This window comes from Mustela erminea, chromosome 12 (assembly GCF_009829155.1).
Source record: "Mustela erminea isolate mMusErm1 chromosome 12, mMusErm1.Pri, whole genome shotgun sequence".
Lineage (NCBI taxonomy): Eukaryota > Metazoa > Chordata > Mammalia > Carnivora > Mustelidae > Mustela > Mustela erminea.
Window position 1 is genome coordinate 53073920 of NC_045625.1, and position 25355 is coordinate 53099274.

At 42.3% G+C, this 25355-nt stretch overlaps 1 long non-coding RNA gene across 1 annotated transcript in view; it reads left to right on the forward strand.

Annotated features, from left to right (window-relative positions):
• The first annotated feature begins 2235 nt into the window (after nt 1-2235).
• Nucleotides 2236-25355, forward strand: part of LOC116570949 — a 53448-nt gene continuing 30328 nt past the window's right edge. Inside the window, exons 1-2 of the long non-coding RNA XR_004277610.1 lie at nt 2236-2436; nt 2926-3013. This is a non-coding gene — a long non-coding RNA (uncharacterized LOC116570949). The remainder of the gene's footprint in view (nt 2437-2925; nt 3014-25355) is intronic.

The following is a 25355-nucleotide window of genomic DNA, read 5'->3' on the forward strand; positions in this document are numbered from 1 at the left end:
TGTGTGTGTGTGTGTGTGTGTGTGTGTTTTCCCTGAGAAATCTGCTTTAGCTCTCCAACCCTTTAGTCCACCCCTGTCCTCAGCCCCCATTCGCTTCCTAGAGTCCCAGGTGTTGGCGAAGGGCGCCTGCTTCTCCCTTCTCCAGACACTCTGGCTTTTTTGCAGCCAGAATGGAGAGTATGTGCTGGGCAGACCCCTAGGGATCTGGGCTTGAGCAGGGGGACTGCTCCCAGTGCTACCATAGTGTTGCTGGAGACAGAGGTGTGGCTGGGGCATGGGGGTGGGGAGGGGAAGGAATGGGCTTAGATTTAGCAAGGAGAGAGAGAGAGAGAGAGTGGTCAGAATGGATCTGAGCGCACGCACATGAGAGCCACTGCAGACGTAATTCGGAGGAGCTTTGCAAAGGATTGGATTCCTGCCTGAGCAGTGTGGTCAGCCTTGTCTCTCTCCCTACCGAGGTATTAATGTTGGGGAGTGTGGGGCACATTCAGGGCGCGTTCCCACCGGCCCACCTTCCTGACTTCTTTCCTTCCAGTGCCTAGGGCTTGATCATTCCCTGTTCAAGTTACGTGTTAGATGTGCGGACGCTTAGACAACAAGTCTACATTCCTCCCTTTTCAATTATTCTTGAATTCATGGGAGGGGGATCTGAGTAGGTAAGAGCAGGCAGGCTTGGAGAGTGCTGGCAGAATAGTTCCTAACACTCCTGGGGTGGGTGGGATAAAGGCTTTCAAGGGGAGAGTTGAGTTGGGTCTTAAAGGAAGGGTAGGAGCTCAGGGCGTTTGTGGGTGCGCTACAACATACTCAGGAGCATAGTTTCATCTCAGTGGCAACCACAGTAACAAGTGTGTATTAAAAATTTAGTAGGTTCTTGGCATTTAAGTTCTGGCACGTTACAGACATGATATCATTTCATCTCTCGGAACCGGAGACCGGAAGGGGCTTAAAAGTCCTGCGGAGTGGAACTGTGTTCAGGGATTGTCTCTCACTTTTGTCTTTTGAACCCTTTTATGTGGCTTCACCAAGGCATGACTTTCTCTGTTACCTGCCTAAAGTAGAGCATTTCGTACCCCTTGTCCATTCCCGTCTAGCCCGCTCTCTTGGCAACGAACCGTCCTCTCTCATCGCTTCTCTCGGGTGATGGCATTCGTCGGGCTTGGGTCTTTTCCCTGGAGTAGGACCCCGGGCTCCCCTCCTTGGTTCCCCAGAACCCCGACTCCGAGTCACACCCAAAGGAGTATTTTTTGTTGTTGTTTTTGTTGTTGTTTTTTGTTTTTCTGACTTTTTACCATTTTGTCAAATTTCATCTAAAAATTGTAAAGCAAAGGAGTCTGATTTTTTTTTTTAAGGCGCGGAACAAAAACTTTGCATGTCTTATACGGCGGCCATGTGGTGTACATCCAGTGCCCAGTTTACAAACTCTAATATAGAACATATTTGAAAAGACTCCCAGCTCATCCACACCGAGAATATCTATGCGCTTTTAGGGGGATTTTGGCATGGGCGTTTCTTTTCCGGAACAGGTGGTGAAGCTAAATTTGTTTGGTGTGCTTGACATACTTGGAGCCTGATATTAAAAGATTTCAGGGGCTGTAATGAACAGCTCTTCCCTTCTTTGTTTATGGGGGGATTGGGACTTTCTCTGGGTGTCGGGTTTCTGTTTCTGCCCGCGGGGCTGGCTGGAAACCATTCTCGGCCCACGTTCTTCCAGCGGGACAAACAGCTGGGCTCATTTGGGGTTTGGAAGCCTTGTTGCTTGGCTGTGACATGGGGTCCTCCGTTCCCAGCATTTGGGTCGGAATGGATTTTTGTGATTTTCCTTTAGGTCCACAGACACAAAAGAAATGTCTGTCATTTCTTCACGATCCCACGCTATGCGAAAGTGCTCCCTGACAGGGTTTCAGTGTTATGGGGGGGCAGGGAAGGGGTTGGGAGTGCATGTAGGCGGGGCATCAATATAGAAACACAGGAGGGTGCCTGCTTGCTGGATGTGAACATCTTTCTGGTCTAAAAACAGGTCCTTCAGTGTTTGTTTGTTTCAGCTAAATCCAACAAAAGCCTCTAAATCACCTTTTTTTTTTTTTTTAAAGATTTTGTTTTTTATTTGACAAAGAGAGAACATAAGCAGGGGAAGCAGCAGAGAGAGGAGGAGAAGCAGGCTCCCCACTGAGCAGGGAGCCCAACCTGGGGCTCGATCCCAGGACCCTGGGATCATGACCTGAGCAGAAGGCAGACACTCAGCTGCCTGAGCCACCCAAGTGCCCCTCCGGCTCATCTTTGTGATGGACAGTGAGGCTTCCCTCCTGAGGAGGAGGGCCGCTTAGGTCCTTGAAACAAGCCAGACTCGGGTCTTTCGAAGTGTAGATTTTGGACTGACTACTCTCCGACATCGGGCTCCTGGGTGCCCCTGGGATCTGGGTGGCAGCGGTGCCTTTGGTGAGTGGGGGTCGGGGGTGACTACAGCCACAGTCCCTTGGTGCTGCCTCTTGGGGCTCCAGCTGGGACATGTCCCTGACAACATGTTACTTCGTGGGGTCGTTCGCCGTGTTGCTTCCCACAGCAAACCTGAATCCGGTTCTTATCTTCAACGGTCGGCATTGCGCTTGCATAGCTGGGGTTTGCAGAATGCCTCTCCGTCCTTGAAGCTGTTGACTTGTTCAAGATCAGGGGGCCTGAGCTTTCAGGGGGATGTGGCACAGGCTTATTTTAGGCACCAACGAGTGAAAATCAGTTTGCCTTTTTGCCCTCTCTCGCTGCCAGCTTGACCTCCTGATACACTTTCTCCTTTCGGTTTCTGCAGGCAAGACTGTACAGTCAGTAAGAAACTGGCCTTTAGATTCACACAGATTTGGGTTCAAATATTGGACTCTGGTGTTTATGTGACTCAGATAATGAACGAGTTACCATATACATCCGGTCTTGTAGCCAAGGACGCAGCAAGGCAGAGTCAGTGGAACAGAAGCTTGTCTATCTCATGCAACACAGCACCTGCTGCAGGACTGCAGAGACGACGGTATGGTGTCTAGTTTCTTGTTCTATAACCTTCTCTCCTGTGGTCCAAGCTGGTGGCTCCAACTTCCCCTGCCAAATCTGCAGCCCAGACAGTGGGAGGAAATGATGGGCTCTGAATCTCAGAGTCAGAAAATGGATGCTGGAGCATCTAAGAAAGAAGGAGGCAGCTCCTGCAATCCTAGGCATGGGATCGTGGCCTTCAGCAGCTGGGGGACGCTGACCTTGGGTGGGTGACAACACTAGATGTCTCCTCCTTCTGAGTTGCTCTGATTTTTAGAATGAATGCATTAGTTGAATCTACATGCTTGTTGTAAAATCTCTGCCTCTTTCCTGAGGGTTTCCATCATTTCAGTTGACTATAGCTGCCATCCGTTCTCACTGCAGAAGTTTTGCCTTTAACAGTTAAGGATTGGTTCTCACTGGATGACGGAGAATCACATGCCAGACCGTGACACTAGGAGACAGGTTACCAGCTCTTGCCTGGATCCGTGGTCCCAGGAAACCGGGGCACAGCAGTGAGATGGCAGGGGCGGAGGGAGCCTCCACAGACGGGGCCTATGTGGGAGGGATCGTGGAGAGTCAAGGAAGGTCACCCCAGCTCTGAAAGGTAGGGAAGCTGACAGCTTCTGAGGCTGCCATGATGCTGGTGGGCCAGTTTTGCTTTACTGAACTGTCTTCCAAATCTCATGTGGTGAGATAACGTGGTGTGTTGTGACGAATGTTCTAGAAAACACCAGAGTGCATCACAGACGGTTAAGAGCAGTGCGCACTATTTAATTACGTATTTCTATATAGGTTTGTGTGCTCTGAGTCAGGATGTGAATGTTTTTTCTTATCGCGGGTCATGGTAAAAAAAAAAAAAAAAAGGTCAAAAAGTTATGGTTCTAGTATGAGATGTACCACGTTATCACGGCAGAGCTTTTTTCCTGTGGTTTGTTTAACTTTATTCCCTGATCCAGATAATACTATGGTGATGGGGAGGTAGGCATTTCTGGGTTTTGTCATCTGTATCTGCCTCTTTCACAAGATGGGTGGACATCAACAAAAAGGCTGGATAGCACCATCAGCTGCATTCCACAGATAACTGTTGAGCATGAACTGCATACAGACTTTGTGCTTGGGGTGGGGGGGATGGAGGGGTGTAAAACCCTTTGCTGCCCTCCAGAGACTCCTAGACTAGGGATGGTGGCAACAGAGAATTCAACCCCAAGACCGATCAAAGTAGAAAATACAATTAACATTGATCTAATTGTCATGAGTTCACTTTCACATTTTAGTGGAGGTAATTAGAACTTTAATGTAGATAACTAAAATATTCTTATTGCCAAGAAATCAATTATTTGTAGGAGATACTCTTTAAATTGGAAAAGTTCTGAAATTTGGTGTGGGCAGAGGTTTGGTAAAGTGGGGACTAATGCATTTCTGATGGGAATGTAAGCTGGTATCATTTTTTGGAAAGCAGTCGATGGACAATCGTCCATCCTTTGCAGTAATTCCATTTCCAGTTATCCATCTGTTAAAAAATCAGAGATTTGGACAAAAATTAATACATAAAGATGTTTATTGCAGCTTTATTTTTTTAGAGTAAAAAATTAAAAACAACGAATGCTTCATAGGTGAGATGCATGTAAGGGGTTACCATATACGTTAAAGTCACATTTTCAAGAAATGTGTTAAGATACTGGTGTTTATAATATAAATGGAAATATAATATAAATGGAAAAGAGTAGGATCAAATACTAAATAAGCAGTATTGTCACAGTTCTGAAAACAAAAACAAGAACAACTCTATTTGTGCATAGGAAAAAACTAGGAAGAAACTCAGTAATATACTATGTGTTTAACCTCCACAAATTGTCAGATTTGGTGATTTCTGTTCTCTTCCTTCAAAGTTTAATGTATTTTCTACAATATGTGATTTTTAAAATAATCATAATTAACAAATGCTATTTTACAAAAACTAAAATCACATTAGTGCTGACATGCTAAGGTTGAGTGTATTAATTTTACGAGAGCCTTCCAAGTACTATAACCCCATTTTTTTTTATTTCATACTTGCCTCCTCCCTTCACTTTGCCACTGGTGGAAGATGTTTATTATGGCAAGAAAAATGATTAGGACAGTCACTTATAAATTTGGTCTTTAAGAAGAATAGAATGTGAAATGTTTGCTAAGCAGTTGGCCCCATCTGTATATCTACTTAGATTTCTTGGCGTCCACTGGACTTAGATGGCAAGACCAGGACTAACCAGAGACCTTCATGCTTGGTCATGGACAAAAATTGGACTGAATTATGGATTATTTAATTCACCCATATTATATACACAAAACTTGGCGGGGGCAGGGGCAAATGCTCCAAAGACAAAATGGCAACCACTAGCAACAATTAAGCACTTCTTTGGTGTTGATATCCTAATGGTTCAACTAAATTCACTTGCATTATTTCATTTAATTCTCATAATAACCTAATTATTCCTATTGTGATCCCTGTTTTATATACAGGGCGCTTTATATCTAAAAAGGTTAACTGTCCAGAGTCCTGTTGATGGTAGATTCCAGAGCTGGGCCCAAGCTCAAAGGAGGCCAGAGACCAAGTTTTCAGACTCTTTGCTGTTCAGCATTCCTGGGCGATCCCTCCCATGCCCACTGAGACCCACGGCAACATTTGCATGTGGCTAGGTAATCATTTTTAAGAATTCCAATGTCAGAAGAGACTTTCTATCGTGAGACTATTGCCATTATGACTAAATTATTCTGAATTGATTAGGAATGCCAGATGCCTTCAGGTTCATTCTATTAAAATTAGCTTTGCATATTTCTGCCCTGCACTCCGTGGAACTCATGTTTTAATCTCCTTGCAAATCCAGAAAGAAAAAAAAAAAAAGGCAAAATCATTTTATTGCCAGCAAAAATCTTCTAGGTTTAGTCAAAGCAAGTTATAATTTCTGGTGCTCCTGGGCTCATTAGTTCTTCCAGATGGTGCACGAAAACATGGCAGGAGCTGCAAATTGTGTGGAGGCCGAAATGTAAATCAAGAAATAAGTATTCATTATAATTTGTATGACAAATGGAAAGGCTATAAAGCGAAACAGTGCGTTGCTCGATGAATTTCATCCCATTACTTTTGGGATCCCCCAGAGACTATTTTTGGAAATGGACTTCCCTGATTTTGTCAAGGTCAACTGTCATTACAATTTAGAGGAGTCCCCAGCACAGTTCGGATATATTTAGGATATTGTAACTGCTTTTTTCCTGCTCTTGATGCTCTATGGGCTGATTGTAGTTCTCCGAGAAGAGGGGAAAGGGAGAGAGGAAAGTGTTACCTTAACATTTTGAGGGTTATTTGAAAAGGAATAAGAGGCTAGTGGCAAGTGTCCCCAAGCCTGCTGTGGAGGACGTGATGGTGCCCTGTCCAGAATCCCGTCCCCTTCCGCCACCTTCTAGGACAGAGGTGCTCATTCTGCTGTCCTGCTGGAAGTATTGAAGGCTGGTAACTCTCCGCGGAGGCCCTGAAAAGATCTCCCCGGCCCAAGGTCAGATGTCCTCGGGGCAGTCCATGTCTCTTGACGGGTGGATGGAGGAAGATGAGCGCTTAGGCTACCCATCTCCCCCTCTGCTCCTGCCTCAAGTCAGAACAACTCTGAAGGGCCACTCTGGTTCCCAAGTGCTTACAGGGTTGGCCACAGCCTTTGTTGCGACTGAATCACAGTTCCACTTTCTGCCCAATTTTTTTTTAAAAAAGATTTTATCTGTTTACCATGTCAGAGAGAGAGAGAGAGAGAGAGAGCATAAGTAGGGGGAACAGCAGGCACAGGGACGATGAGGTACTCCAACCCAGGACCCTGGGATCATGACCTGAGCCAAAGGAAGATGCTTAACCAACTGAGCCACCCAGGCGTCCCTTTTCTAACCAAATTTTTAGTCACAGGTTAGTCTCCAACATAAGCAACACCACCACAAGGAGGTAAAAAGGGACCCAGACCAGGAATCACAAGACCCAAGGCATAATGCATGTTTTGCTGCTACTAAACATTAAGATCTTAGGACATGTAACTTGTCTTTTATGTTCCTTATTTTTCTTCTCTCTCAAGTGTAAAGCTTGGCCTGGATCAGCATTCATCCCCATGGGGTTTCCTCCAGTGGGTATCTTTGGACTCTGAAATTTGACATGCACAGTCTCTGCATTTTTTTTCTGGCAAGAGGGGCTGTAACTTTCTTCTGCTTCTCGAAGGGCTCCACAGAAGTTTAAGAACCAAAGCATTAGGTGATTATCAAATCATCCCTGACTCCACCTAAGAACAGATGCCTCTATTAATTTACCATGTGAATTAAGATGGAAATTATTCAGCGTCAGTGTTTCTGGGTAGAATCCGTAGCAAAGAGGAACCTTTACCGACTTGGGCTCTGAGAGAAAAAGACTGAGTCAGTGGACCAGAAATTTCAGTCAAGGGGTGCTGGGTGGCTCAGTGGGTTAAGCATCTGCCTTCAGTTCAGGTCATCATTCCGAGGTCCTGGGATCGAGTCCGGAATTATTGTCAGTGGAGAGCCGCCTTCTCCTTCTCCCTCTGCCGCCCCCCGCCAGCTCATGCTCTCTCTTTCTCTCAAATAAATAAATAAAATGTTGAAAAAAAATTTCAGTCTAGTGGAAGTGGGAGTGGTAGAAATGGGCAGTTTTTTGCCCTTCGTTGGGGTGGGGAATTTGTAGAGAAAGCTGCAGAGAACTCTGGTTCACTTGATCCTCAGGAAGTGGGCATTTTGAGGGATCTGCTCGGCAACCTGAGTATATCTGTCTGAGCGTATCAGAGGTGACACCCGTGAGGGGAGCAAGCTGGCGCGTGTGCCAGGAGAGATTTGAAGAGCGCCTCTTTGCCTGGTAGCCTATTGGAGAGAATGAATATTCATCAGAAAGTTGCATCTAAAGCGATAGAGGTTGTTGTACCAAAGGGAAAATGTGAAAGTAAGCGAAGAGTGGAGCACAGGTGGGCTGTTTCCCATCTGCAGAAGCGCGGAGCAGAGGCAGAGAAATCGCTGGACAGGCATGTGGCCGGGGGTGGGCACAGGAATTCCTGCCCTGGCAGAAACGCTGGACTAGGCTGTCTTACAGTTGTCTGGGTCTGTGTTTCTCTGAACCCCGTGAAGGATTCTGATCCCTGCTGATCGCGTGGGGAACCTACAATCAGTAGAAGGGCTACAACATTTAAAAGCCACGCGATGATGGAAAAGAGATAATGAAGCCAGTGAGGAAATCCCTCCCAGTCTCCCTAGGTGGAAACATCTGTCCGTGTCTGCAGGACACAAACCTGATGGATTCAGCTGCCCGAGTTGTCCTGTGTTCGTTCGTTTTTTGTTATGTGTCCGTACGTTGTGAAGAAAAGCTTCAGATTCTGAGGGATTGCTGTTCACACCCAGAAGGTGGCTGACGGTATCTTACTGAAATAACAGAGGATGCGTGGGGCAAAATAGATGAGAAAAATAACTTTTGGGGGATTTTTCTACGTAAAGCGCCTCTACATCCCAGGGTCAAGCCCCAGGATGGATGTGTCTGGGTTTATATTAAAGAAACACTTCCTGCCAGTATGGACCATGAGCTGTGTTTGTGATTGTTGTCAGCCTCCAGGTGACTTCTTCACTTACTTTGAACAATGCAGTGAGCCTGTAGGAGCTTATTCTTTAAAATTGGAGATTTGGGGCTTAAGGGTCCCCATACTGATGTCATCCCCTTGGTGTGCACTCTTGGATCTCCTGTGGTCTCCCTGAGTCGTCATATTAGGCTTTCTAATTATATCAAACATGCATAATTAGCTTGTGTTCCACTGAAATCAAACTTTCTTTTTATTTTTATGAATTTCCAATACTGCTGTCCATTAATTTTCTCTTAGCAAATTCATCTAGGAGCAGGCATGAGTGGTTTTCGTTTTTCATCTTTTTGAGATGAGAGCTATAAGACTCTCTAGAAGCCCATTATTTATTTTTACCAAACTTGATTCTTTTATCCCTGGGTATTATTTTACTATAGCTTAAGTTAATGAAATTATCTTAAAAACAAATGCTCATCAGTAGGATGCTTTCCCTCTAAATTATGAAGTCATTACTAATATCACATGACTGTATATAACGAGATGATCACGCTGGCGGATTTGGAAAGAAGTTTCTTCCTGAAATATTCATCAGATCAATTCCTATTTTAGTAGCTCTTTTTGCAGGATACCTCAAAATGCATCAGGCAGTGCTGGAATAGAAAGTGACTGGACGACCGCTTGCAGAACCAAAGGCACCAAAATAGAGTGGTTACATCTCAGGTTATCTTTTACACGGACCCTGCTTACCGGTGGCTCTGGAGGCATGCTTTTAATGTATCTCCGCTCATTGGCTTCTCACAACTCCCTCCTGGAGTGCTATTTTCCCCATTTTAGGTACAGTAGGCATTACATGAAAATTTGCATAAATCTATAGGTTCTTTTCTCTTTCACCATGAATCATCTCCCAAACCCCACGACGATGAGGCTCTTCTCTCCCTCCCTCTCTCTCTCTGTCTCTCATCACCCCCGCCTCCTCTCTCTCTCTCCTCTCCATCCCCACGGCCTCCATCTGGCCTTCCTTATTTCTCACCAGCATGACTGACGTGGGCTTTGAGGCTGTCCCATTCTCTGCCTCACAACTGGCTTGGTTTTTCTAACTTATAAGAAGGCTCCTCTTTTAGGCTGTTTTGTTTGCAGGTGTGTGAAACGTCTCTCAAATGATAAAAAGCAAATCAGGAAACTTATGAGCCCACATCAGTGGGAAATCGAAAGAGATGAGCTTGATTCAAGGCCCAGCTTGACCTGGAGTTCCAGACACGGTCACTGCTGGCTACGTCAGTCATTGGCTAGCCAGGACGTCCATTCTCCCAGTGGCACAACCCAGCAGAAACAGAACGTCTTCCCACAGGGTTTTGGCAGAATGGTCCCAGGGAAGATCACAGGCCTATCCACGAATCAGTCGCTCATGCTGCCATCATGGTGGCCTCTGTTTGGGTTGACCTGGGGATCCATCCATCCCCTGTAGCTTGGAGGATGGAGTCAGCCCCGCCCAAACCCCACGAATGGGTCCTGCTATTAGCTAAAGAGGGATACGGAGCCTTGGGAGGCAAATGCAACAAATGCATGTGACTTTCCACATTTAAAGTCTTGCAGTAGCTCCCAGAGGTCTTTGGATAATCACCAGACTCCTTGGCATGCTATATACATGCCTTGTCTACGTGGGCAGGTTTTTTTTTTTTAATGTTTTTATTTATTATTTATTTGAGAGAGAACAAGAGTGCACAAGCTGGGGGAGGGGCAGAAGCAGAGGGAGAAGCAGACTCCTGGCTGAGCAGGGAGCCCGATGTGAGACTTGATCCCAGGATCCCTGGTTCCTGAGCCAAAGCAGACACTGAACTGACTGAGCCACCCAGATGCCCTGGACAGTTTTATTTCTGCTTCACTTTTCTTAGACAACCTGCCTACGGGCCAATCTAAGCATCGTATCACAACTTCCTTCCAGCCTGTCAAATTGGGTTAGAGATTCCTTGTCCCCGATTCTATGGTATCATAAACCTCTGGTATCCTAGCCCTGAGCAACCCTTTTTTGCATAATCACTGTTTATCTACCCTGAATTTACTAGAGTACGCTCTTCCCTGAGCTTTGACTGTCCCTATGCCCTAGCCCTCTCCTAGTTCAAGTCCACCAGATGCTTGGGGTGGGGAATGGTGGGGGGGGGGGGGAGACTGTCAGTCGGTCTACCTATGTACTCACTCCCCTTAATCTCTTTAAATAAGTCTGAGATGTGACTAGGCTTGAGAACCACTGAGTTATACCACTAATGTTCCATTTAGATGGAACACTCTGTGATTCTAACCCAGGATTTGGTAGGATTGGCTCCTCCTCTTTCATCTGTTTTCCTTCCCTCTCTCTCTGGCCTTTAGGGTAGTCAAAATCATAGTTCGATTAAAAAATCAATACAAAACAATTTCATTTTAATTTTAATTTACCTGAGGGGCTTTGAAATGCTCAGACCTGGATGCTGCAATGATCTGAGTTATTCAAGAAGGGGTTACTTTGTTGCCTCTTTGTAGTGGCTCAGCCCAGCCTCTGCTTGTCTGGGGCCCGCCTCTGGAGCGGTGCCTGTGGGCTCTTTATAATTATGTCTCAACAGCCCGGCCAGTTCGGCCTCCGGTGAACAGAGTCATGCAAGACGCTTCCTGTAATGTTTCAAACTGTTGTGTTGTTGACATTCAGTGCATGTGTTTGTCATTGACACATAGGCTCCCATTCCAGCTGGAAAGCCTTGCCTTTCATGTAGAAACTGTTTAAAGGAAATGTTCCTACTTATCTCAGAGCCAGAGAGAGTGGATGGGAGGGAGGAGTTTTGTTTGCCCACATCTTCAAACACCCGGCATTTGGGGGATGGCAACAGGACTGTTTTAATTTGCTCCCCACAAAGGCAGACTTCTGCTGCTTTTCCTGAGATCCTGACAGAAGAGTGTTTGTCTTTAATGTCCCCCGACGAGATAGTGCAGCTGTATTTATGGTGGGAGTTACCTGTAATTTATGTTCTAACTTGAACGTTTAAGAAGATTAGCTGTTTCCTTTCATTTAAAGACCCGAAATGGATTTCTCTATTCTTTTCTTCTCATTTCTTCCTTCTTTTCTTTTCTTTGTAAAGATCAATGCTCCTGCAAATTTTTTTTTTAAATTTTTTATTTTTTATAAACATATATTTTTATCCCCAGGGGTACAGGTCTGTGAATTGCCAGGTTTACACACTTCACAGCACTCATCAAAGCACATACCCTCCCCAATGTCCATAATCCCACCCCCCTTCTACCAACCCCCCTCCCCCCAGCAACCCTCAGTTTGTTTTGTGAGATTAAGAGTCACTTATGGTTTGTCTCCCTCCCAATCCCATCTTGTTTCATTGATTCTTCTCCTACCCATTTAAGCCCCCATGTTGCATCACCACTTCCTCATATCAGGGAGATCATATGATAGCTGTCTTTCTCTGCTTGACTTATTTCGCTAAGCATGATATGCTCTAGTTCCATCCATGTTGTCGCAAATAGAAATGAACGCTCCTGCAAATTTTTAACCACCTGGAAGGTGGTTAGAAAATCAGGACTTCTGTTATCTGGTGCTCAATTGGAATTGTTACAATGGTAGCATTTCAGAATGTAAATATATACTTAGTTTCAATCCAGGAAAGCATAAGAAAATGAGGCAAAGCTAGCTAAATTGGCTATCGAAATGAGGGCAGGACCTTTCTTAGGAGGTTTATGAGAACCAAGCTGAGATCCTAGCATGTGCCTTTCTTCTCAAGGTTTTGTTACAATTCAGATCATAGTAAATTTTATTATCCTGAAAACTTGACTTCCAAGGCCTTTAGGGAAAGTGAACGGGGTCAGCACCACTCAGGTTTTGGGACTGGGAACAGAGGGGCAGTGCGTAGTGATTGTGGACTGATTGACTATAATGGAACCCCAAGTGTTTGTTTTAGAAGTACCAATAGATTCCTTCCCTCATCTGACCCAGTGAAATATGTTTTTTTCTTACCTAGGAACTAGAGAGGAAAACTCTATTTCCCTCTCCAATGCTAAAGGAATTCAGACCCCTTTGTTCACGTTGATCTTTTAGGAACTTTTCTTTAAAACTAAACTTCCATTAAGAAATGGGCAGAGGACATGAACAGACATTTCTGCAAAGAAGACATCCAGATGGCGAACAGACACATGAAAAAGTCCTCCACATCACTCAGCATCAGGGAAACACAAATCAAAACCACAGTGAGATACCACCGCACAGCAGTCAGAATGGCTAAAATTAACAAGTCAGGAAATGACAGACGATGGCGAGGATTTGGAGAAAAGGGAACCCTCTTACACTGTTGGTGGGAATGCAAGTTGGTGCAACCTCTCTGGAAAACAGCATGGAGGTTCCTCAAAAAGTTGAAAATAAAGCTACCCTATGACCCAGCAATCACACTAGTGGGTATTTACCCTGAAGATGCAAATGTAGTGATCCGAAGGGGCACGTGCACCCGAATGTTTATAGCAGCAATGTCCACAATAGCCAAACTATGGAAAGAACCTAGATGTCCATCAACAGATGAATGGATAAAGAAGATGTGGTATATATACACAATAGAATACTATGCAGCTATCAAAAGAAAGGAAATCTTGCCATTTGTGACGACATGGAAGGAACTAGAGGGTATTATGCTGAGCAAAATAAGTCAATTGGAGAAAGACAACTATCACATGATCTCCCTGATATGAGGAAGTAGAGATGCAACATGGGGGGTTTGGGAGGTAGGAAAAGAATAAATGAAACAAGATGGGGTCAGGAGGGAGACAAACCGTAAGAGACTCTTAATGTCACAAAACACACTGAGGGTTGCCAAGGGCAGGGGACTAGGGAGAGGGTGGTGGGGTTATGGACATTGGAGAATGTATGTGCTATGGTGAGTGCTGTGAAGTGTGTAAACCTGGCGATTCACAGACCTGTACCCTTGGGGCTAATAATACATTATATGGTTATAAATTTTTTTTAATTATTAAAAAAAAACAAAACTAACCTTCCATTGAAGAGTTTACTAGTCTCGCCAACTAAAATGAAAATGTAGCATCATTTTTACTTATCAGCAGCAAGAATTTATTGATTACTTGTTCTATGTGGGCTCTGTGTAAGAATAGAAAGATGAGAGTGGGCTACATTGACACAACTACATTTAATAAACTGTGATAAATGCTTTAATAAGGCAACTAGCTGCTGGTTAAATAGTCCATTGCTGCTGGTTACAGATCTCAAAAAAGACAAAATATTTTGATGAGATCTAGATTTAGTGGGTCTATGATAGTTTCCTGTTCTATGAATCTTGAGGCCCTTTGACAAAAGTCGAAGAGGTTAATCTGGCCTGACTCATTTTTGTGAACCTATGCACAATAGTGATTTTCTTTTCTATTTTATTTTTTATCTATTCATTTGAAAGACAGAGAAAAAGCAAGCATTGGGTGGTGGGGAGAGGGAGAGAGAGAGACTCTCAAGCAGACGCTTTGCTGAGCATGAAGCCCCACCAAGGGTTGGGGGGAGGGTCTGGGTCTCACCACCCTGAGATGATGACCTGAGCTAAAATCAAGAGTCAGATGTTTCACTGACTGAGCCACCCAGGGGCCCCACAATGCTATTTTCTTTAATAAAAATTTCCAAATTCTCAATAGTCGATTCTAGAATTTTCCTGGACATTGTCCATTTCATTAGTCTGTATTTTCAAAATTTTTATCTATTCAGAATTTTCAACATTTTTATCTATTCAGAATTTCAAAAATTTTATCTAATCATTTATATTTCTCCAACTTTCCTCTACAGGCAGCACCATCCACAGGGAATGGAGAGTCAGTGTTACTATTTTATAACTAAGCCATCAGCAGTATGAGGCTTAAAGCCCTACATTAATCTGATCAAAGTCAATAAGACAGTTGGGTTTCTGAGCAGGTACAGAAGTGTACTTTGTCCACACTTTTCCCACACAAAAAATACCAGAATTGGTAGACAAGTTCCCCTTGGCCACTTAAAAAGCTCCAACCACAACGCCTTCCTAGATTCTGGAAGTTTAGTCTGTATTTGTTTCAAAGATACTATTATAAACCTCTCTTTGAGCTTTTACACAACTTTTTGATAAGTTTTAAATTATTTCCAAATAAGAAGTTCAGAATAGGGGCTCCTGGGTGGCTCAGTGGGTTAGGGCCTCTGCCTTTGGCTCAGGTCATGATCCCAGGGTCCTGCAATCAAGCCCTGCATCGTGCTCTCTGCTCCCCAGGGAGCCTGCTTCTTCCTGCTTCTCTGCCTAGTTGTGATTTTCTCTGTCAAATAAATAAAATATTTTTTTAAAAAAAGTTTAGAATAATTCAGTAACTTACTGATTGATGGACATTTAGATTTTTTCTAAATTTTCTTCTTCTTCTTTTTTTTTTTTAAAGATTTCTTATTTGTTTATTTGACAGACAGAGATCACAAGTAGACAGAGAAGCAGGCAAAGAGAGAGAAGGGGAAGCAGGCTCCCACTGAGCAGAGAGCCTGTGTGGGGCTCGATCCCAGGACCCTGGTATCATGACACGAGCCAAAGGCAGAGATTTTAACCCGCTGAGCCATCCAGATGCTCCCTAAATTTTCTTTTTAAAATAACTTTAATGAATATCTTTATCATGAATTTTTGTGTATATCCTTATTAATTTCCTCATAATACATTCCTAGATGTGAAAATGTTGGGTCAAAATGTATACATATTTTGATGCCTACTACCAAATTATTTTGTGAGGTTTCCCTTAATACTACCATTGGCTATTGTAAGTATTTTTCAGTTTGACAGAAAATAATGGTACTTCACTGTTGTTTTAATTTACATTTCTTCGGGTACTGAGGTGCTTATTACACATCTGTACTTTTTTTTGTGTGTGAATGACCTATTCATGACTTCTACATGTTTTACTTTTGGGAACATTCCCATTTCTCATAGTGATTTGTATCAAGTCACTGGTGTATTTCCAACTCTTGGCCTTATGTGGAGAATCTCTTTCAGTTGACAACCTTGGAGATTTTATATTTGACATGTTAAGAGAGTGTGAGAGTTTTGTTTGTCTTTAAAAAAAAAAAAAAAAAAACAAACATCTTCTCTTCAAGAATTGAAAACAACAACACATGAACAACAGCATCTCAGTACCATCCAAAATTGACTTTCTCCACTGGTCATGACACTTTATGCTCCCGTTTAACTCAAGCACTTCAGCTCTTTCTGATCAGAGGGAGAATTTCTGGTCCATACTGTTCTCTTCGGGAGGGCCAGGGCGTGAGAATGAAACATACAATCTATGATCTAGTAACTCGTGTCCCCCTTAGTGCAATATCCGCCACAGTATGCTTCTCTCTTGCTAAGCTCCCCTTGCTCTCACCTATGGTTTTCTGGGAATTCAAATAAGACCTGCTGTCTTGCTTCCCATCAGTCCTCCCTATGCCTGGACACCCTTTGTGGGTCAGGCCTCTTTTTAATCCCTGAATCTCTTTTGAGAAAGAGGGAGAGAAAGAATGCATGAGTGTGTGTGTGTTGTGGGAGTGGGGAAGGGGAGAGACAGAGGGAGAGTGAGAGAGAGAATCTTAAGCAGGCTCTATGCCCAGCATGGAGCCCAACTTGGGGGTTCGATCTCACAAACCCAAGATCATGACCTCAGCCAAAATCAACAGTCAGACGCTTAACTGACTGAGCTGGCCAGATGCCCTTCTCTGAATCTTTTCTTTAAGAATTCTGTATTGTTTTCCCTGCCTTCAGTTAGTTTGTCCTGAAAAGTCTTCTCTGCTCCTGGTCTGCCTTATCCTCTTAGGAAGTTCCTACACAGTCTTAGGACTTAGACTAAAGGCTCAACTGGAGGTGTGATGAGAGGTGATTTGGTTGCTGGGGATACATAGAAATGGTACTTGGAAGTCTGAAGTCCCTTATAAATAGAAGTGTGACTTACAGCCCATAGTCTATGCAGCTACTTTTGTTACTTTTGACATTCTGTCATAGTATAGTTGTAATCTATTTTTTCCCATGAGAAGTTGGAGGACAGGTTTCCTGACTACCATCCCTTTCAGTGTGAATTCTTCTCTTGCTAGAGACTGGGCAGGTACCCATTCTCTACCGGTCTTCTAGAATATTGTGTACATGTCTCTCTCAAAATATTCCCTGGTGCCTTGATGGTTCTCCCTTTATACTTCTTTTTCCCACCTATTTTTTTCCCCATTTTACAAAAAGGGTTTTATTTATTTATTTGACAGAGAGAGATTACAAGTAGGCAGAGAGGCAGGCAGAGAGAGAGGGGGAAGCAGGCTTCCCACTCAGTAGAGACCCCGATGTGGGGCTTGGTCCCAGGACCTTGAGATCAGGACCTGAGCTGAAGACAGAGGCTTAACCCACTGAGCCACCCAGGGCCCCTTTCCCACCTATTATAACATAAGCTCTCTCAGAGCTTCTTGTATGTCTGATTCATTTTTATATTTTCCTCAACCCAAGTGGTGCGTGATAAATGGAATATCTTTGATAAAAGTTTAGCATTGTTAGCAGTACGTCCATCTTTGTAGAAATTATTATATTTGTAGCATGCAGCACTTGAGAAGTGTGGATTTTATTTTATATCCAGTAGTTAACCACACAATACATATATATTATGAAGTAGGAAATGCTCTTAAACAAGAAGAAGAAAAGGAAAGTCTTCTGTAATTATACTTTGTAGAGATTACCACTGTTAATATTTGGGCATCGATTCTCCCAGAATTTGAAGAAGGCAGAGAAAGAAGACGGGAGAAGGAAGGTGAAGAAAGGTGGAGAAGGAGATTTTTGAGGACCTACTGCGTGCGGATTACAGAGATTTTCTCTCTCAACCCCGTGTTGACAATCTGTAATGGGTCAACTACTGTTTTCTGCATTTCAGGATGGATGATGGGAAGGCTTAGGGAGGTTAAAGAACTTGCTCGGGATCACATGACTGACAAGTAGCTTAGCCTGGATTTGAACTCAGACAGTGTGACCTTAGCACACATGAATCAAAATAGCATGTTGACCAAAGTGTGCATGTCCAGAGCTGAACTTCCCGGGTTTAAAGATTTTATTTTTATTTATTTATATGACGGGAAGAGACACAGAGAGAGAGGGAACACAAGCAGCAGGAGTGGGAGAGAACAGTGCGGGGCTCGATCCCAGGACCTCGGGATCATGACCTGAGCCGAAGGCAGACACTTAACGACTGAGCCACCCAGGCTGAACTTCCTCTATTTAAACTGTACTTAATCTGTATTTGAACTGTATTTAAATCTCAGTTCCTTCACTGGCAAGCTGTATGATTTTGGGCAAGCTAATCAGTCTCTCACCAATCCCCATTCTCTGATTTTAAAAATGGAGTTAAGTTGATATTAGCCCTGGCACAAAGTTAGAATGAGGATAAGAGAAAATAATTTATGTGAAGTATTTGGAACACTGCTACCTATCATGAAATTTGAATAATTTTTTTTGTAACCAAAACTTTAAGCCCAAATATTCTCACAAATAATTAATTCTTATGTTACTATATATATTAAATAAAAATGATCATACTGTAATCCTCTTTATTATCTGTCTACTTCACTTTACTATACTATGAATGTCACTTTAGTTAATAAATATACTTGTACCACATCATTCAAAGGACCATATAGTATTCTACTCTTTGAATACATTGTAATTTATGTAACCAATTTCCTGTTCCTCTACGATGGGAACTTCATGAGATGGGGACTCTTCCAAGTACTGTCCTGTGGTTTTCTTGTGCCTAGAAGGGAGCTAACACAAGGCAGGTGCTCAAAAAATATTTACCGAATGAATGAATGAGTATTATTGAAGTTGCTTTTAGTTTTTCACTATTAACAATATTTTAAAAATTATTTACTTCCAGGAGGGGTTTTGACATTTTAACATTTTCTTGTATAGTAATATACAACCTTCCAGTCATTGTTTAAGCACCGAAGTATAATTCCTATGCTGATGTAAAAACATGTTGTGTCTAAGGGTACCCGTTTGGGTTAAGAGAAAAAACACTGCAGCAAAAGTAAGGATGCATGGTTATGTTTAAAATAATAACTTTAGAAAGTCCCTTTCATGAGATGGTTTCCAAAGAGTGTTTTACCATGTGGGTAAATTTTAACAAAAATTGCTCCAATTAGCTCCAAGTACAATGACAAGCATAGTGCTTTGATTACACATATGAAATTCATTTAGTCAAAAGAGACTTTGAGTAGGAAAAATGCAACTTCGTAAGGAAAAAAAAAATCCCCATTACTATAATGATAGAGCAGCCCCCACCCACCCAAGATCTAATCACGTGCATGTTTAGAAGAAAGAGTTTTATATCCTCTATAACAGTAACATCTGGTAACTCTCGGACTGTTCCAAGGCAGCCCTTTTCTGCTTTCACAATTCCTTTTTGTTTTATACAAATCCGTAAAGTTGCCTGCAGAGATGGAGGGAACTTGGAAAATTTTCAACCTCACTTAAAAAATGGGCTACTATTCCTCAGTACCTTGACCTTGTGTGGAGCGCAGTAATGAACCAGAAACCAAGATGAATGAGGCAAGGAGAGCCACCTTGAGTATTGTTACGATGTAGTTAACGCTTTGGAGAATTTCTTCAAGGAGGTGATGAGCCTGGCCAACAGAACTTCCTGAGTAGAAGGAAGATTAATAGACTATGACTAGCTTGAGGAACAGATGCAGCAAAGGGAGGAAATCTGGAATCCAACCCAGGGTATACTTTTTGGTGGAGAACGCTTGGTAATGATATTATGTTTCTCGATGGCTTGAATTTAGTTTTATTTCTTGGCATTGGAAGCCACGTGCTTCCTCAGATAGTATTCGGGTTGCTTCAGACTTGGTCAGTTTGTCTTTCGTTTTGATTTTGTTCAGTGTGAAACAGATTGTCCCCAGCTCCTTGCAAGTGGTGGGAATGATAGTTTGTCCAAATGGCTACTGTCATCATATCAGTTGGAGCCAAGTCTCTGAAAACCTCGTAAGAGACATTGGAGAGCTGTGAACAATGGTTAAACTGTTAACTAGCCACTGAACTGGAGGCTCAACTGGCTGAACCACCCAGACACCCCTCATGTTTTCTGATCTTTATTACCTAATTTAAAGCACTTGAATAAAGTCAAGCACAGGACTATCAGCACATTCAATTTTAAGCAATTAGTATTCTCTTGATTCCCCTTTTCACGTTGAATCAGTTGACCTTGAAAGAAAAAAGATTTCCCGTGTTTTCTCTAAACAGCTTCAGATGGACAGTGGCTGTTGCCCTTGAAAGTGCTCTTAAAGATGGGGCATCCACTCATTTCCCAGCAACCTGTTTCACTGGATCATGACCAACTTGTCTACCCCCATTTTTTTTTTTTTAAAGAATTTATTCATTATTTTGACAGACAGATCAGAAGCAGGCAGAGAGAGAGGGAGGAAGCAGGCTCCCTGCTGAGCAGAGAGCCCGATGCGGGGCTCGATCCCAGGACCCTGAGATCATGACCTGAGCCGAAGGCAGAGGCTTAACCCACTGAGCCACCCAGGCGCCCCCCCATTTTTTTTTTAATGCAATTTACACTCCTATTGTTTTGTTTGAGCCTTAGCGGAAAGAACAAATGGACGATGTCCTCCATGAAGTAGTGGTTCAAGTTCTAAAAAATGGCGCTTAGGCCACCTTTGAAGGTGGACTGAAGATCCAAAAGTGGACCTTTTATAGCATAGTCTGTGGGCAGAGCATGGGCTTTGGAATATTTCACTTGGGTCCCTGGGCAAGACGTTTACAACCTCTCACCATCTGACTCCTCCATTATTAGAAAATATTGGGAAGACTGTTGTGAGAATTAAAAGAATTTAAACCGACAGAACCCAGCATAACGCCCCCATGTGGAGAGCTTCTGATAAATGGCAGCATAAACCCTAGGAACCCCTAGTGTAAAAGATTCTTCCCATAGGAATGCTACTAATTCCCCTTCCTACCTCTCTTTGACCCATAAATAATGAGTATGATCTGGGAATATTAAGATTGGAGAGATCAAAGAGCATTAGATATTGAGAGGGAGAAACAGAGACAGCCAATTAGCCTACTTACCTTGTGCCTCTTTGTTCTGTTGTGATTAAACTTGGAGCTTCCTACTGTACAGGTAAGAGAACTAGTAAACTTATCATTTGTTGAATTAACTTTTTTCAAACACATTGTAGAAGAGGGCCTGCCTCTGGGGTTGCCCCTCCTCTGCACCTCCAGTAGGCATCCCAGGGCTCATCCCACAGCTGAGCAAATGCTATAAATTCTCTTGTTCAAGTGTAAGAGTTACACAAGACAATGTCTTGTGTGTTGATGTGTTTGTGCATGTGGACATGTCTTTGTCAGAAGCTAATAGAATCAGATCCTTCTTTTAGCCGAGCTTGAAATGCTTCTAAGACTTAAACAAACAAACAAACAAACAAACAAAAAAACCCTCGGTTACAGGTTCTTGGGTACTTTTTCCAAATTGACCTTAAAATGCATCCTTAAAATGCAGAGACCAAAACCAATGCAGTCAGGAAATATTTTTATGAAAATTTTTACTGGCCACGCTCTGAAGATTTCAATAGCTCTTAATTGCAGGTCAGTGTTCACCGTGAGCTGGGTTGCCAACAAGTTTCACAGTAACATCATTAGTAGTTAAAGTGGTCAGCCTTGCAAGCAATTTACTTTCTAACCAAATAAATGAGAATGAATTCAAAAATTTCTCTACAATGACGTCACTTTTACTTGCTTTTATTATGATTCCCTGGGTAAAGGGAATGGTACTATAGCTGGTGGGTAGAAATTTTCCCTGACCCAAGATGTGAACATTATTGGTCACAGCTCTTGGAATAGTTTATATGAAGATAAAACTGGCAGAAAATGGGATGTGTTGGGCCAACATTGATGCTGAAGTAGAACACTAATACTTTACTAATTCAATGTTTTATTTATTGAAATTCATCCTTCCGGGGTGCCTGGTTGGCTCAGTGGGTTAAAGCCTCTGCCTTCGGCTCAGGTCACGGTCCCAGGGTCCTGGGATCGAGCCCCACATCGGGCTCTCTGCTCAGCAGGGAACTTGCTTAATTTGCTTCCTCCTCTCTGTCTCTCTCTCTCTCTCTCTCTCTCTCTCTGCCTACCTGTGATCTCTATCTGTCAAAAAAAAAAAAAAACACCTTAAAAAAAAGAAAAGAAATTCATCCTTCCCAGAAATGCATAGGGATACAGGGTCTTGATGAGTGATAGAGTAAGAAAAGGGATCTTTCCGGGGATCTGATTATGGTGTAGTGTAAGATAGTTCTAGTGCTGTCAAGAAAATAAGGAGAGATGGGAATTAGAAACCAAAGGGGTTGTAGGTTAAAAATCTAGTCTTTAAGGAAACCAAGAGAATGAAGAATAGGTTCCTTGCCTCTTGGGTCGTCATGGAAGAGGATGACACTTATTTCTCAGAATCTGAAACGGTATAAGAAACTCTGAGTTCGAGGGCTTTTCTTCAGGCCACAGACCTTAAAGACGTGATGAGTCAGGCTGGGGGAAGAGTCTGAGTCCATTCATTGAAGTGTCCTTTTCTTCACAGTTTCAGTTTTGTAGCTAGGTTAAAATCAAATCTCAGACCTAAAGGAAGGGGATACAATTATTTACAGAAATGTTTAGAAAGAACATGAGTCTTTACCAGCACATTTTCTTTTCCTCTGTCCCTCATGAAGTTGTTCAACAATCTTTAAAAACCATTCATAAACTCTGAGGTTCTTGGCAATGCTCTAGATAGAATTCTTGGACTCCTTAATTTTGACCTCTAAAAGCAGTGAACTTCCTGAATTCTTCTGAGGCACATGAAAGACTTGATGAGAGCACTGATGTGTTTGATACCAGACTGATGGGGTCTTGGAGGTGGTCCAGCCATTCTTGCCTTTAGGCTACAGTTAAATCAGGCTGCTTTTCAAATATCTCCACAGAGTGAGTTTAGCTCCATTCCCTCAGGAGCCTATTTAATTTTTTCCCCCTTTTAGGGCATTTCTCTCTGCTTTATATTTAAATAGAATAAAAAAGAGAATGAAATCTTATCATTTAAAATTTTTCCTTTTGTGGGTTAGAAATGGATCATACTCTGAGAGAAAAAAAAAATCTTGAAGTTCGTTGTCATGGTCTTTTGTCAAGGCTGAGTGGTGTTCCAGTTTTCTTTAAAATATTTCACTGTGAATCTCATTCCTATAACTGTTTTCTGCTGGTGTCCTTGGACAAAGTTGAGAAAGAGCTTTACTTGTATGTTCTCAAGATCTTTTGACCCTGCGATACTGTATGTGCATTTTTTTTCTGCCAGAGACTTCTGTGAGTACCATTTTCTAGGGGCTACATTAGGCCAATTCCTCAATTGGGTCATTTGGATGACGAAGTTCTAAGACTACTTCCAACATAAGTTTTTTGAGTTTATATTATTTGGGGATCATATATCCCCGGTGTGTGTATACCCCTGTAGAATATCATCACCCTCCATCCATTCTACCCCAAATTGCTCCAGATCACATGACCAATTTACCTTGATTTGTTTAAAAAGAACATGGGCCTCAAAGGATGCGCTTTGACAAGAGACACCGCCATTTTCCACAAGCTTCCCTTACAGATATGCCTCGTCTGTGCTTCAGTGTTTAGTCAACTCATTGCCATTGATATTGTTATCTTACAGTTAAGAAAAATAGATCTTTATTTTGAAGGTCACAACAGAGCACATAGGTATAGTGGTCCATGTATTAACATTGTCTGATAGAGAAATACTGTAACTGGTTTTCCTTTTGACTTTCTCGGCCATTTACTTATTAGTCAACAAATGTTTATTTGAGACTTAGCTGGTGCAAGCAGCTGAGATTTAATTATCTGATTGAGTACAGTAACTGATCGTGTTCTGATGTCATCAGTTTGTTCTTTTTCCCTTTAATTCCTTTGTGACGTTTCTGTGGTATAGGATTTCTCAGGTTAGGGTGGAGTTAATGTGAATAATTGGGCAAGTGTGTCCTTTAAGACAGTCTTGAGAGAAGATTATTAAAATTCTGCTCAATTAGGTACTTAGAAGTGAAGTTTCTTTTTTTTTCTATGAATTTTATTTCTGCTCTTTGAAGCCTCACTTCGACTGTTACTGTAATCAACAGTTTTAAGTGTCCTGGCTATCAATCTGCCAACATTAAACCTTGTATTTTTCCTGTGAATCATATTAAGCCAAACTTTAAGAGTTTAAGCAGAATCAGAAAAATGATGCTATAGAATGACTTTTGTTTATGTGCAAAGATATTTACCAGTGACGGTTTTCATTCTCTTCGAAGCTCTGGCTCCTGTTCATTTTCTGATTGTTCTGTTGTTAATACCTATAAAACGATGCATGATCTGTTGTTTAGAGTTGAAAGGGCCAACGCATCGCAATAGGGTTTACTGTGACCTTGTATTGCGGAAAACCCAGTGTAGTGGATATTAATATTGGCGTATGTGGGGGGAAAAAAACAACCAACCCAAGTTCTTGTTGATATTTGGCCACTATTGGAAAAGATGGCCAGATGTGGGGTACTTTGAAACCCCCTTGATGTTCACAGATATGTAAGGTGTTAGGGTGAGGCAGTCCTTGCCCCTAGGAATGTGACTCACGGTTGATCCAGCTGGGCATGCCAACCTAGGACTTTGACTCTTTCTTCTTTTCCCCAGTATTCATTTATTTGATTTTGGTGAGGTATAGTTGACATACAATATTGCTTTGTTTTCAGAAGTACAGCATAATGACTCTGTATGTCTGTATGTTATGCTATGCTCATCACAGCTCTAGCTACCATCTGTTACCACATGATATTATAATAACATTGACCATATATCTTCTGTTGTACTTTTGACCCCCATGACTCACTCATTCCACAACCGGAAGCCTGTATCTCCCACTCCCCTTCACTCATTTTCCCCATCCTCCCAACCCCCTCACCTCTAATAACTATCAGTTTTTTCTCTATATTTATAGGTCTGTTTTTGCTTTTTTATTTGTTTGTTTTTTAGATTTCCTTGTATAACTGAAATCATATGGTATTTGTCCTTCTCTGACTTATGTCACTTAGCATTATACCCTCTAGGTCCACCCGTGTTTGTCGCAAAGGGCAAGATCTCATTCTTTTTTATAGCTGAGTAATAACCCCATATCTCTCTCTATATATAGAGAGAGATATGGGGTTATACACACACACACACACACACACACACACACACACACACACCATCCCTGTTCTGGGTATTAGTGATCACCAAGGCAAAGCATATATATATGCACATATATATACACACACATACCATATCTTCTTTATCCATTTATCTGTGAAGGGACACTTGAGTTGCTCCCATATATTGGCTATTGTAAACATTGCTGCAGTAAACATAGCAGTTATATATCTTTCTAAATTAGTGTTTTTGTTTTCTTCGAGCAAATACCCAGTAGTTAAATTACTGGATCATATGCTATTTCTATTTTTAATTTTTTGAGGAACCTTCATACCGGTTTCCATAGTGGTTGCACTAGTTTACGTTCCTACTAACAGTGCCTTTGGGTTGCTTTTTCTCCATATCTTATGTTTTCTCCTAAGAGTTTTACGGCTCTGTGTCTGATTTTAGGTCTTTAATCTATTCTGAGTTTATTTTTGTGTATGATATAAGAGATTGGTCCAGTTTTGTTCTTTTACATGTAGCTGTCCAGTTTTCCCAGCTCCATTTTTTGAAGACTTGTCTTTTTGCTGTTGCA